Source organism: Schistocerca gregaria, chromosome 2 (genome assembly GCF_023897955.1).
Source record: "Schistocerca gregaria isolate iqSchGreg1 chromosome 2, iqSchGreg1.2, whole genome shotgun sequence".
Lineage (NCBI taxonomy): Eukaryota > Metazoa > Arthropoda > Insecta > Orthoptera > Acrididae > Schistocerca > Schistocerca gregaria.
This window is the reverse complement of record NC_064921.1, coordinates 827340311-827353765: the sequence shown is the minus strand read 5'-3', so window position 1 is coordinate 827353765 and position 13455 is coordinate 827340311.

The window sequence follows — 13455 nt, the reverse complement described above, 5'->3', positions numbered from 1 at the left end:
TCTCTTCTTTATCGTCCCTATTTCAAATTCGTACAAGACTCATCTCCAGATAAATACCATCAGAAAAGACTTACTTAGGCTTAAATTATTATTGTGTGTTAAAAAGTTTCTCTCTGACAGAAATGAGTTTCTTGCCATTAACAGTGAGAATTTTACGTTCTCTCTACTTGGAACATCATCAGTTATTTCATCTCACTGGCCAAACAGCAAAACTCATCTACTTCTTTTTATGTGTCATTTCCTAAACTAGTTCCCTCAGCACAGCCTGATGTAATTCGACAATATTCCATTGCCCTTGTTTCACTTTTGCACATATTTTTCTGTCTCTAATTTCGCTCTACCTATTCTTCCTTTTAATCTGCCTAATCTACCTATTCAGCTAAGAGCTCTTACAATACAGACTTTTCCCGTATAGCGGTAGTTTCGTTTCTCTAATGGCAACATTAGTCCCTACCCAGATATCCGACTGGAGGACTATTTTATCTCCGTAATATTTTACCCAGTAGGATGTCATCACCATTATGCCATACAGGGAGTGGAAAAAAGTCATGGAAACATCAAAAACACATTATCATGCCTTATGAAGGGTAGGGAAACTGTTTTCATTCAAAACAGCTTCCAGTCGTCTCGGAATGAATACAGGTCCTGGATGATTTTCAAGGGAATCTTCTAACGTTCTTTCTGCAAAATAGTGGCAACTTCTGGTAACAGTGATGGAGTGGATAGCGATCACTCATCCTTCTCTCCAAAGTATACCACAAAGGCTCAGTAACATTGAGACATGGTGGCTATGATGGGCAGGGGAGATGCAATTCGCTATTGCGCTCACAGAACCAGTCCTGGACGATGCGAGTTGTATGGAAAGGGGCCCTATCGTCTTGGAACACAGCATCACGGTTGATAATGGAAGCAAGACTATAGAAAAATCGAGACATCTTCATAGAATTTGTTGACCTGGAAAAAGTGTTTGACAATGTGAAATGGTGAAAGTAGTTCGAAATTCTGAGAAAAGTTGGGGTAAGCTAAGGGAAAGACGGGTAATATAGAATATGTACAAGAGCCAACAGGAAACACTCTAAGTGGAAGACCATGTACGAACTGCTAAGATTAAAAAGGATCCAAGACAGGGATGTAGTCTCTCGCCTCTACTGTTCAATCTATATATCAAAGAAGCGATGACGAAAATAAAAGAAACATTCAAGAGAGAAATTAAAATTAAAGGTGAAACGGTATCATGATAAGACACGCTGCTGACATTGCTATCCTGATTAAACCTGAAGAACAATTAAAGGATCTGCTGAATGGTATGAACAGTTTCATGAGTACAAAATATGGACTGAGTGTAAATCGAAGAAAGATGAAAGAAATGGGAAGTAACAGAAATGAGAACGCCGAGAAACTTAACATCAGGATTGGTGATCACGAAGTAGACGAAGTTAAGGAATTCTGCTTCCTAGGCAGCAAATTAATGACGACGGAGGCAATAAGGACATAAGAAGTAGACTAGCACTGGTAAAAATGGCTTTCTTGGCCAAGAGAAGTCTGCTAGTATCAAACATAAGCCCTAATTTGAGGTAGAAATTTCTGAGAACGTACGTTTGGAGCACAGCACTCTATGATAGTGAAACATGGGCTGTGGGAAAACTGGAAAAGAAGAGAATCCAAGCCTTTAACATTTGGTGCTACAGAAGAATGTTGAAAATTAGGCGAACTGATAAGGTAAGATGTGAGGAGGTTCTCCGCAAAATCGGGGAGGAAAGGAATGTATGGAAAATAGTGACAAGGAGAAGGGTCAGGATGGTTCTGCATATGTTAAGACATCAGGGAATGACTTCCATGGTATTAGAGAGAGCTGTAGAGGGTGAAACTGTAGAGGAAGACAGATATTGGAATACCTCCAGCAAATAATTGACGACATGGGTTGCAAGCTACTCTGAGCTAAAGAAATTGGCACGGAGAGGGGAATTCGTGCCAGGCCGCATCAAACCAGTCAGAAAACTGATGACTAAAAAGAAAATAAAAGTGACATAAAATAAAAATAAATAAATAAATTTGACGCACCCTATGTTGTACATATGTTGTTGTGGTTGTTGTTGTTGTAGTAGTCTTCAGTCCAGAGACTGGTTTGATGCAGCTCTCCATGCTACTCTATCCTGTGAAAGCTTCATTTCCCAGTTACTACTGCAACCTCCATCCTTCTGAATCTGCTTAGTGTATTCATCTCTTGGTCTCCCTCTACGATTTTTCCCTCCACTCTGCCCTCCAGTACCAAACTGGTGATCCCTTTATGTCACAGAACATGTCCTACCAACCGATCCCTTCTTCTAGTTAAGTTGTGCCACAAACTACTCTTCTCCCCAATCCTATTCAATACCTCCTCATTAGTTACGTGGTCTACCCGTCTAATCATCAGTCTTCTGTAGCACCACACATCCCGTCTAAACCGTTTATCGTCCATGTTTGACATCCTTACATGGCTACACTCCATATAAATACTTTCATAATAGACTTCCTGACACTTAAATCTATGCTCGATGTCAACAAATTTCTCTTCGTCAGAAACGCTTTCCTTCTCCTCGCCAGTCTACATTTTATATCCTCTCTACTTCGACCGTCGTCATTAATTTTGCTTCCTAAATACCAAAACTCATCTACTACTTTAAGTGTCTCATTTCCTAATCTAATTCCTCAGCATCGCTTGATTTAACTCGCATATATTCCATTATCCCCGTTTTGCTTTTGTTGTTCATCTTATATCCAATTTTCAAGACACTGTCCATTCCGTTCAAGTGCTCCTCCAGGTCCTTTGCTGTCCCTGACAGAATTCCAGTGTCGTAGGCAAACCTTAAAGTTTTTAATTCTTCTCCATGGATTTTAATTCCCGCTCCTTATTTTTATTTTGTTGGATATATGTAATACATAAACCTTGAGAAATACAAGGGGTTGTCCACTACTATGTTATGGACTTTTTTTTTCGCCACTACAACAGCGAGTCATTCAAAAAGATAGAACAGATTTCAGTTGTTTGTTACAGACGGATTGTAAAAGATAGAAATGTGTTGTCACTGGACAGAGGGAGGTTCAATGTTTTCAAGCAACTGCTCTGTTGTTTCTGTGTAGCAACGAGGCAACTACATCGGAAGAGGAGTCACTTAGTGTGTTGGAATTAGCGCGTGATCGATCCATTGCTGAAATGCAACGTGCATTCCGCAGTAGATTCAGCAGGAAGCCGCCTCTTCTCAAACAGATCTACGATTGGCATATAAAATTCTTGGACATTGATCGCATACGCAAAGAGAAGAGCAGTGGTCGGCCAAACACGTCTTTTTAACGTCGAGCACGTCCGAGGTGCGTTCGCTCACACCCCTCGGATGTCGACAAGACGATCAGGTCATGAACTTGAGTTTCCTCAAATAACTGTGTGTCGTGTTCTGAAATAACGTCTGCATATGAAATGTTACAAGTTGCAGTTTACTGAAACAGTTGCGTCCCGCTGATCATAGCAGTAGGTACGAATCTTGCACTTCATTTCTCCAGGGTATGGCGCAAAATACGTTTCCCGAACGGGTCATCTTTTCGAACGAATGACGTTTCATCCACCGGGTGAAGTAAACCCCCATAATGTAACTATTTGGGGCCACAAAAACCTGGCGTCGCCGCAGAACATGAAACAGACTGCCCGAAACTGGATGTTTTTTCTGCCGTTTGTTCACTAAGCTACTTTATTGCCAAAGAAACTGTGACAGGAATACCATACCTGGACATGCTTCAGATTTAGTTGTTTCCTCAAGTTCATGACGATTCTAATGATGAATGTCCAGGGCACTGTGACCAATGTGACCTACGTGAATGACATCCTGCGACCTGTAGTCATATTCTTTCTACACAACGTCCCAGCACCATTTTCCAGAAAGACAATGCACGACCACACCTCGCTGTACGAAAACGTGCCTTCTTAGTGTCACAGTATGCGAGCCTTTTGCCCTGGTCCGCCAGATCACCAGACTTGTAGCCAGTCGAAAATGTATGGGATACGGCTGCACCACAGATGAACTTTGGAACCAGCACGGATGGCTATAACGCAGGACGCCATTCGCACCTTATACGCGTCGATGCCATCACGCATGGAACGAAGTTATCAGGACCTACGGCGGACCCTTTGTCTATTGGGCAACAGGATACATACTGAACCGAGATGACTGAAATGCTAATCACTTCTACAGAACGTACCAATGTACATGTCCTGTGAATATGAACGTGCTGTCTCTAGTCGTTCAAAATGTTCTGTCCTTTCTGATCGTGAGTGTGTTTTACAACTGACTGGTTTCTTTCCTTTGAAATCTATTATCTTTGTCTTGTTCGCAAGCATAGTTACATTGTAACATATTGCATTTTAGTTCAATCTGTATACTGCTCTTTGTGAGATATCTTCTGTTCCCCAAATAGTTAACTCGTCATCAGCATATAACAGTGTGTTTAGTGACACGCTAGATCCTATTTTAATTCCTAAGTGTATTTCATTTTTCCACTTCATAACTAGGTCGTCGGTATTTTAATAAATCAAGATATTCGACAAGGGTGCAGCCTCGAATATCTTGAAGTATTAAAATATCGTGTGATATTTTCGAACCTGAACTTCTATTTTTCTATTTGCATACAGACTCTTTATGATATTAAGGGTGTTTTGTAAAACCTTTTATTTCCTATATTTTTAACAAAAGGAGTCTTTTTAATGTTTTAAACATGGCTTATCAAAGGCTTTTTCAAAATCAATAAATGCTAAATGTGCTTCTAAGCCAAATTCCCGACATTTTTAATTTAGTTTTCTTATTACAAATTATCATTACACGAACGTCCGTTTCTGAAGCCTGACTGTTGTTCTGAGACTATGGCCTCAGCGATAGAATTAAGAATTTTCTCATAATTTTTATATCCTGCGTTTAGTATACTTATTTCTCTAATTTCCTATGTCTTTCCTGTTCCCTTTTTTTAATACAGAAATTACTTTGGCTGTGTTCCATCCTTCATGTGTAGAACGGTTCTACAAGCACGTGTTTTAAAAATGGAGGAAACAGATTTCTAAAATGGTTCCTCCGATCAGCATTAATGTCTTCTAGGCGACTACTTTTTCTACTTTAGTTGCAGTTTAGGCTGCTTTTAATTCTTTTACGTCTATTTGATCTACAGAGTTATCATCAGTTACTATAGAATAACTATCGTCACTATCTTCATTATACCATAAATTCTTGTAAAGGTGTATCCATTGCTTTTCTATTATTATATCAATGTTTACAGTATCTTTCTCCGTTTTACTAACATACTACCTAAGTTTATACACTATATCCTCTCCTCCGTGAATGTCATGTTCAACACTAGCAATAAATCTTTTCCAGGATTCACTATGGTATATTTTTATTAAATTCTTTGTTTTGTTTCTTATCTGTTTAAATATTTCCCAGGCTTTATATGCTCCTGTTTGCAAATAGGCGTCACAAGTATTTTGTTTTTATTTATTATTGTGAGCTATTCCATGTTTTCAGAAGGGAATAGGAAAGATTAAAAACCGAAAAAGGGGTCTGTGCAAATTGCGCTTACCGGAAAGCAACATTCACAGAAATTAGTGGTGTCGAGAAGCCACAGGTTAGCCCATCAGTACTAACTAGGACCTCTGAGGGAAGGAAAAGGAGAAAGCAGAGAGAGAGCTAGAGAGAGGGAGAGGGAGAGGGAGAGAGAGAGAGAGAGAGAGAGAGAGAGAGAGAGGTGGCAGAGCAGAACGGAGCAGAGGGCAGGGGGCAGGTGTTGTGGCGCCGGCAGCTGCAACTGGGCAGACGGGCTGGCTGGCTAGCCCGCTTCCGGTTGCAGGCTCAGCTTCTCTCGGCTCACATTAATCTGGCCGCATGCAAAGCAGCCTCGTCTCACCTAACCTCAACCTTCTCTGTTGTGTTACAACGGCCAGGGCCCACCTTCTCTGTACTACAGTCGCGTGGTCTGTCTGGTCTCTTCTATTTGAAACACGGGAAGAGCATTTCGGTCCAAAGTCAGCAGTAGGGCAGTTTATAAAATATGGACACATCGATATATCGACGTTATTCCAAAAGATGTCGATACAAGTCGACGATTGTTTTCTCACCGATGTATCGGTATCAAAATGGCGGTATCTAGTGCCGATATTCATATTTCATTTTATTTATTATCTTTCGTTTTTGCAATTTCCGGCAAATACCTCAAATTGTTTGCTTGAAATTGTAGGAGGACATACTCTTACTTTCACTATGTGAAGGAATATTACTACTTTTTGAGCTTTCATCACATCCAGTCTTTCTCTCTAACTATCTCATGCATAAAGAAGTGATCCGATTGCACTGGGGGTTGGCAGTGTGAATGGAATAACAAGCTCCCCGACGTGAATAAATAGCACACCAGTTGCGTTAAAAAACAATTTTAAAGCAACTACTGTGCTATTTCTTCACATCGGGGTTCTTCAAGAACAGTTGCTGAAACTGATGAACCAAAATTTAAGTAACAAGATTGGCGTTTGCGGTGGGCCGAGACGTATGAAGGAAATGCTGACGTAATCGGCGCACGGCGCTACCAACAGAAACTGCAACGTGAATTTTATCCTTAGTGGATGCTGTTGAACTCTGTGATTGTCCCTTTATAGGGTCTAGAAAAATTTCCGCTACCAGTCACAAGAAAATATTTCTTATTCGTCACATGACCGGTTTCAGGCTTGTGCCCATGTACATGTTTATATTGCTGGAAATCGCTGCGTAAATTCAAAAAAATTATTTGCAGTGGCAAGACTGCACTTGTCGAAAATATATCTGTACTTGCATAAAGATGAAGCCTCACTATTATAATTACACTGTGGGGACAGTTTTTCTACTTAGTTGTACATTTTTTATCATTTTCAAGTTCACATGATAAAAAATGTCCAACTAAGTGGAAAAACTGTCACAATTGCGTAATTACACACACCAAAAAAAGATTTGCGTGACCTCGGCTCAGAGAGTTCCGGAACCTGTAGAGAAAATTGGATTAGAGATCAACATAAACCTCATTTCCCCCTTTTTATTGCTCACGAAAACTACACATTGCATGTTGTACCATCGTAAAGCGAGACCTTCAGAGGTGGTTGTCCACATTGCTGTACACACCAGTACCTCTAATACCCAGTGTCACGTCCTCTTGCATTGATGCATGCCTGTATTCGTCGTGGCATACTATCCACAAGTTCATCAAGGCACTGTTGGACCAGATTGTCCCACTCCTCAACGGCGAATCGGCATAGATCCCAAAGAATGGTTGGTGGGTCACGTTGTCCGTAAACAGCTCTTTTCAATCTATCCCAGGCATGGTCGATTGGGTTGATGTCTGGAGAACATGCTGGCCACTCTAGTCAAGCGATGTCGTTATCCTGAAGGAAGTCATTTATAAGATGGGCACGATCGGGGCGCTAATTGTCGTCCATGAAGACGAATGCCTCGCCATTATGCTGCCGATATGGTGGTACTATTGGTCGGAGGAGGGCATCCACACATCGTACAGCCGTTATGGCGCCTTCCATGACCACCACCGGCTTACGTAGGCCCCAAATATTGCCACCCCAAAACAAGCAGGGAACCTCCACCTTGCTGCACCCCCTGGACCGTGTGTCTAAGGCCTTCAGCCTGACGGGGTTGCCTCCAAACATGTCTCTGATGATTGTCTGGTTGAAGGCAAATGCGACACACATCGGTGATGAGACCGTGATGCCAATACTGACAGGTCTATTCGGCATTTTGTTGTGCCCATTTGTACTGCGCTGCATGGTGTCGTGGCTGCAAAGATGGACCTCGCCATCGATGTCGGGAGTGAAGTTTCGCATCATGCAGCCTATTGCCCACAGTTTGAGTCCTAACACGACGTCCTGTGGCTGCACGAAAAGCATTATTCAACATGGTGGCGTTGCTGTCAGGGTTGCTCCGAGCCATATTCCGTAGGTAGCGGTCATCCAATGCAGTAGAAAAAAAAAATCAAATAATGTTTTTTGGGAGAATGACGACAATGGCGATAAACAAAACACGATGACCCATGCTCCAACAAAACCCGTGAAACTTACTAGTTTTCCCCTCCGCTTGTACCTCGTGTAATAACGACGGGAGAAATTCGACTGCGTACTAGGGACACCAACAATTTTCCATACCACAACCGATCTCCAGTTAGATTAGCAAGTGGGAGGGGGGGGGGGCGGAGGGAACGAGGATGATACTGGTGCAATATGTGCACCTCGTCACAGACCGCAAGACAGCTTGCGGAGTATTTTCTTATTGTCATTTGAATCTAGCAAAAAGTTCCCTTGCTCCATCTACGCTGCAATGCTAAACGAACTCGTCCAGTTCCATTTAATTTTCATTACGTCTTCACTCCGGGCTGCTCCTCGTTCCATTTTCCAGTAACGAGGAGAGCAGAATGCTTCCTACCCAATGGAGTCGCCAGAACTGTTGAGTGCACGCGAAATGCTTTCTGGATAGTTACTCTGTTGCTTCAGCCGGCAAACGTGGAACTCTTAGTAAGCCTTATCTGCCTCCCGTTATTAAGCCGGGTGCCTCTCGTAAGAGTCGTCAGGCGCATTTTCTCTGGTGTTTCCGCAGATATTTGCAATTTCGTTCTGTGCAGCTGGAGTCAGCCGAAATAGTGCTCACCAAGTCTTTCATGCGACGTCCAGTGTCGACGGGAAGTGTCGTTTTGTTTTCTGTCACAAAAAAAATGATTTTTTAAAGCAGAATTTTACGCACCCATCCTACAGAGTGTTCCCAGATTAGCACACTCTAATATCCGTTTTATCGATATGCGTTAAGACGGACATTAAAACAGAAAGAATAACCAGTACTGCAGCAGCGAAAGCACCGCCGTGGCCAACGCTGACTGCTGGCAGCTTGCAGAAGCGCAGCTCCGTCGCTGGTGGAGTGCAAGTTACTCTTCCTGTTAATAATGTCCTTATTAGTACATATCGATAAAACGAATGTTGCGCTATGCAATTTCGGGAGCGCTCTATTTAATTAACTCGTAAAAGCCTGCTTTAAAAATCAAACCGACATTCTCCTTCGGTCGACGCTGGGCGTCACCTAAAAGACATGATGATCAGCATTTATGTAGGGTGACACCAACTACACATTGCAGAAACGAAACGTTGAATATCTGCCAAACCACCAGAGAAAATCCTCCTGGCGACTTTTAGGAAAGACACCCTGTATATTTATATTGCGAAGCTGTTTATATCATTCCAGACAGCTTCCTGATGTTGCGGAACACTCAACCAGCCTCGTCCATCCTTCACCTTTCCTAGAGGTGCGCCGGCCGGGGTGGCCGAGCGGTTCCAGGGGCTACAGTCTGGAACTGCGCGACCGATACGGTCGCAGCTTGGAATGCTGCCTCGGGTATGGATGTGTGTGATGTCCTTAGGTTAGTTAGGTTTAAGTAGTTCTAAGTTCTAGGGAACTGATGACCTCAGATATTAAGTAGTTCTAAGTTCTAGGGAACTGATGACCACAGCAGTTGAGTCCTATAGTGCTCGGAGCACTCCCCCCCCCCCCCTCCCAAAACGAAACACTTTTAGAAACAGAATGTGAATAATGCAGCGATTGTGTATTGCAACACGTACTCTGCACATTCATTCATTCATTCATTCATGCAGTCGTTCAGTCCCTCCTCTGTGTTACCACAACATGTAACTGTTCCTATATGTACTGAAAATACAGGACGGGCGTGGGACCTATTTGTACTCTACCACATTAAGGCAGAACACTTTCTATAATTATTCACCCACATGGAGTCTTCTAAAGATGTTCGTGTCTCAGAGCAGTCGTAGTTTGTTGTTCTTGATGTGAGACCGTGAAATTTAATAGTAAGATGGCTGAGACCTGAAATAACTAGTCAAATTTCAGTCACGGATACCGGAGGCTTTTATTTAATTACTATACGAATCACGCAGTGGAGAAAGCCACGTACTGCTAAACAAAACGCTATACAACGTACGCCAATAAACTCTTAGCTCGTGTTTGCAACACGAATTATTCTGGCGCATTAATACATTGCAGAAATCACATTCACAGTAAATTGCACGTTCTCTTCAAACCGTTCAAATGGCTCTAAGCACTATGGGACTTAACATCTGAGGTCATCAATCCCCTAGACTTAGAACTACATAAAGCTAATTAACCTAAGGACATCACACACATCCATGCCCTACGCAGGATTCGAACCTGCGACCGTAGCAGCTGCTAGGTTCCAGACTGAAGCGCCTAGAACCGCTCGGTCACAGCGGCCGGCTGCACGTTCTCTGCCCTCACCTTTTCTACACTGACGCGATTACTGAATGTCGTTCAACGCAGTTTGCAGCTCAGATCTACCGCTGTACACTGAGTAGTCCCGTATGAGCCCTCGCACCCGACTTGATTGAAGCCGTCAACACGAAACACATCGTTCATCGCACACTTTTGACGGGAGGCGATGAAACGTCCCATTAGAAAAATTATACAAGACTGTGCTTAAATTGAAACACAATATTTTTAGCGCAACGCAATCTGACTTTCAAAAATCTCTACAAAGAAATGGCCCTGACTAACATTAACCTATACGTTTCACAAATCGCTTACCTCACAAAAATCTTGGTTACTCGAACTACTGCAATACAGCGAGCGCCACTAGTGCCAGCTAAATAAAAGATTCAAACTACTCAAGGCACTAACTACTGATAGCCATAGTTAGCAAATGAACGATTTTAATACAGAACAGACAATGTATTTACCTTAATAGTCATAATATATATAGCAGTTCATGACATCAATTCTTACAAATTTCAAAACTCCGCCATCTCTCTCCCCACGTCCACCACCGCTGGTGGCTCGCCTCCAACTGCGCAACGCTACGCGCTGTTAGCATCCTGCTGCCGCTGCCCAACACTACAATGGCAGACAACAATGCAAACGAGCCACAGACTGCACACGGCACAGCCAGTGATTTTCATACAGAGCGCTACGTGGCGGCGGCGTTACCAATAAAAAAACCTAAACAGCCTACTTACAGCGATGATGCAGAAAGTGCTCCGTCTGAATGTTGTTATTCTGAAGTTAAAGAAAGTAATAAATGAAGTGACATTTGGCAATGATGAACCAAAGAGTTAATACCATTGGTCCGTCTTTCGAACGGAACACAGCGGCGAGTCTACTTGGTACTGATTCGACAGGATATTGGTAGGTTTTCCTAGTTCATAGAGTTTCGATAACCGCTGGCTTCAGTCTGAAATCATGCTTTTAGACTCGACGGACCAATTGCCTTCCAACTCCAGCCAGAGATGCTACGTTCTCTAGTACTGTTCTGTCTTTCATACTAGCAAAATGACAGTCACAGTATGACTTAGCGAGTGCAATTGTTTTTGTAAGCGATTATTAGAGTCTTACCTCAGGGTCTTCAGTCAGATGTGCCAAGGTTTTACTTCAGAGCAACCATTGCCTGTGAGATGATTTATGAGTCATTTTAATGTAATAAACGGAATTAATTGTGATTCTTGTTTCATTTAGTAGTAATTGAATTCCTAATTCATTATTTTGGACGGTGTGTAATTAATTCATGTCAGATAACAGGTCCAGTTAGCATACATTCAGATGAGGCAACCCGATGCCCGAGGGAGGACTCGAACCTCCGCCGTGACCAGCCGCACAGTCCATGACTGCTGCGCCTTAGACCGTTCGGCTAACCCCGCACAGCTTTGGTTTCTCTTCGGGTGGTCAACCAGTAATGCGCTTCCTACCATTCAGTGCTGAAAACCTCAGGAGCACAGTTGAACTTCTCTAACTTCCAGTTTATTTAGATCAGCCAATCCTGACAATTCGTATATTCGGTTAATATTTCATTTTCTTGGGTCTAACATTCGGCGGTGTCCCATCCTTACAAAGAGGTCTCAAATTGCGAGTTAGCTCTGCATCTGTTATCTGTGGCATTCCCGTATGTCCCAAAGAAACACAGGAAACACGGCTTGCTGCACTTCATGGACCTTGCTAAGAACAACATTTCAACTCCTTCCACCGTCGAGTGAAACAGGCGCTGCTGGAGGGCTAACGTCACGGAAGGTCATATCTATGTTGCATGTGGAGTGTCTGACGTCCAGTTGTGGCAACTCAAAAGAAAAGTCTGGTCAAGCGAGTGGCATTGACCTGCAGTCCGTCTGGCTTGCCCTTCTGAGAATTCATCCAGGGGTGGTCCCTCTGTCTGTGTATGGAGCCTCGCTGCTCTCCTGAGGGCTGGTAGCAAATCTCAGAGTGCTTCAAAGTGGCTTCATGCCGATATACATCATGTAAATCCAAATAAAAACGTAAATTAACATAAATGACTACCATAAATCACTGGTACTAAAATACATTACACTCCTCGGTGTTGATTTAAGTAGTCCGATCTAATGGATTTTATATTCTCATTTTATATTGGTTACGGGACAGTTTTAGAGAAAAAAAAGTCGTGTAACAAAATACCTCGCTGGTGGCTTGTGTGCGCGTAGTTGGTGCCCAATAGTTTTCCATAGGGTTCAAATCATGCGAATTTGCTCTCCGATACACGAACTTGAGTTCGGTATCAAGCCTTTCAAGACACTGTATCACGATTCTGCTCTTCTGGTGCGGAAAGTTATCGTACTGGAACATGCTATGGTCGTCATGGAAGACATCAACAACAAGGGGTGTATGTGGCCAACAATAATGTTCACGTTGTATCTCTATAATGGTGATTTCAATTAGTTACGCAGGTGCCGAGTCGAATATCTCCCATATCACGATACGGCCCACCGCCAGCCTGCGTCCATAATACCTTCTACATTTCGAGCAGCTGTCCGGTTGGGTGAAGGCCTATTCGGACATGACTAATGATCTGGTGTGACAAGAAATGTGATTCACCTTACCAGGCTACAAGTTCTCGTTGATCCATGGACCAAACTCGACGATGCTCACTGAAATCGTAACTGACATTATCGATGGGTCAACATATATCTGTAAGTATCCTTGTAAATGACAATGTGGAGTCAGCGAGGCGAGAAATACACTCCTGGAAATTGAAATAAGAACACCGTGAATTCATTGTCCCAGGAAGGGGAAACTTTATTGACACATTCCTCGGGTCAGACACATCACATGATCACACTGACAGAACCACAGGCACATAGACACAGGCAACAGAGCATGCACAATGTCGGCACTAGTACAGTGTATATCCACCTTTCGCAGCAATGCAGGCTGCTATTCTCCCATGGAGACGATCGTAGAGATGCTCGATGTGGTCCTGTGGAACGGCTTGCCATGCCATATCCACCTGGCGCCTCAGTTGGACCAGCGTTCGTGCTGGACGTGCAGACCGCGTGAGACGACGCTTCATCCAGTCCCCCATGCTCAATGGGGGACAGATCCGGAGATCTTGCTGGCCAGGGTA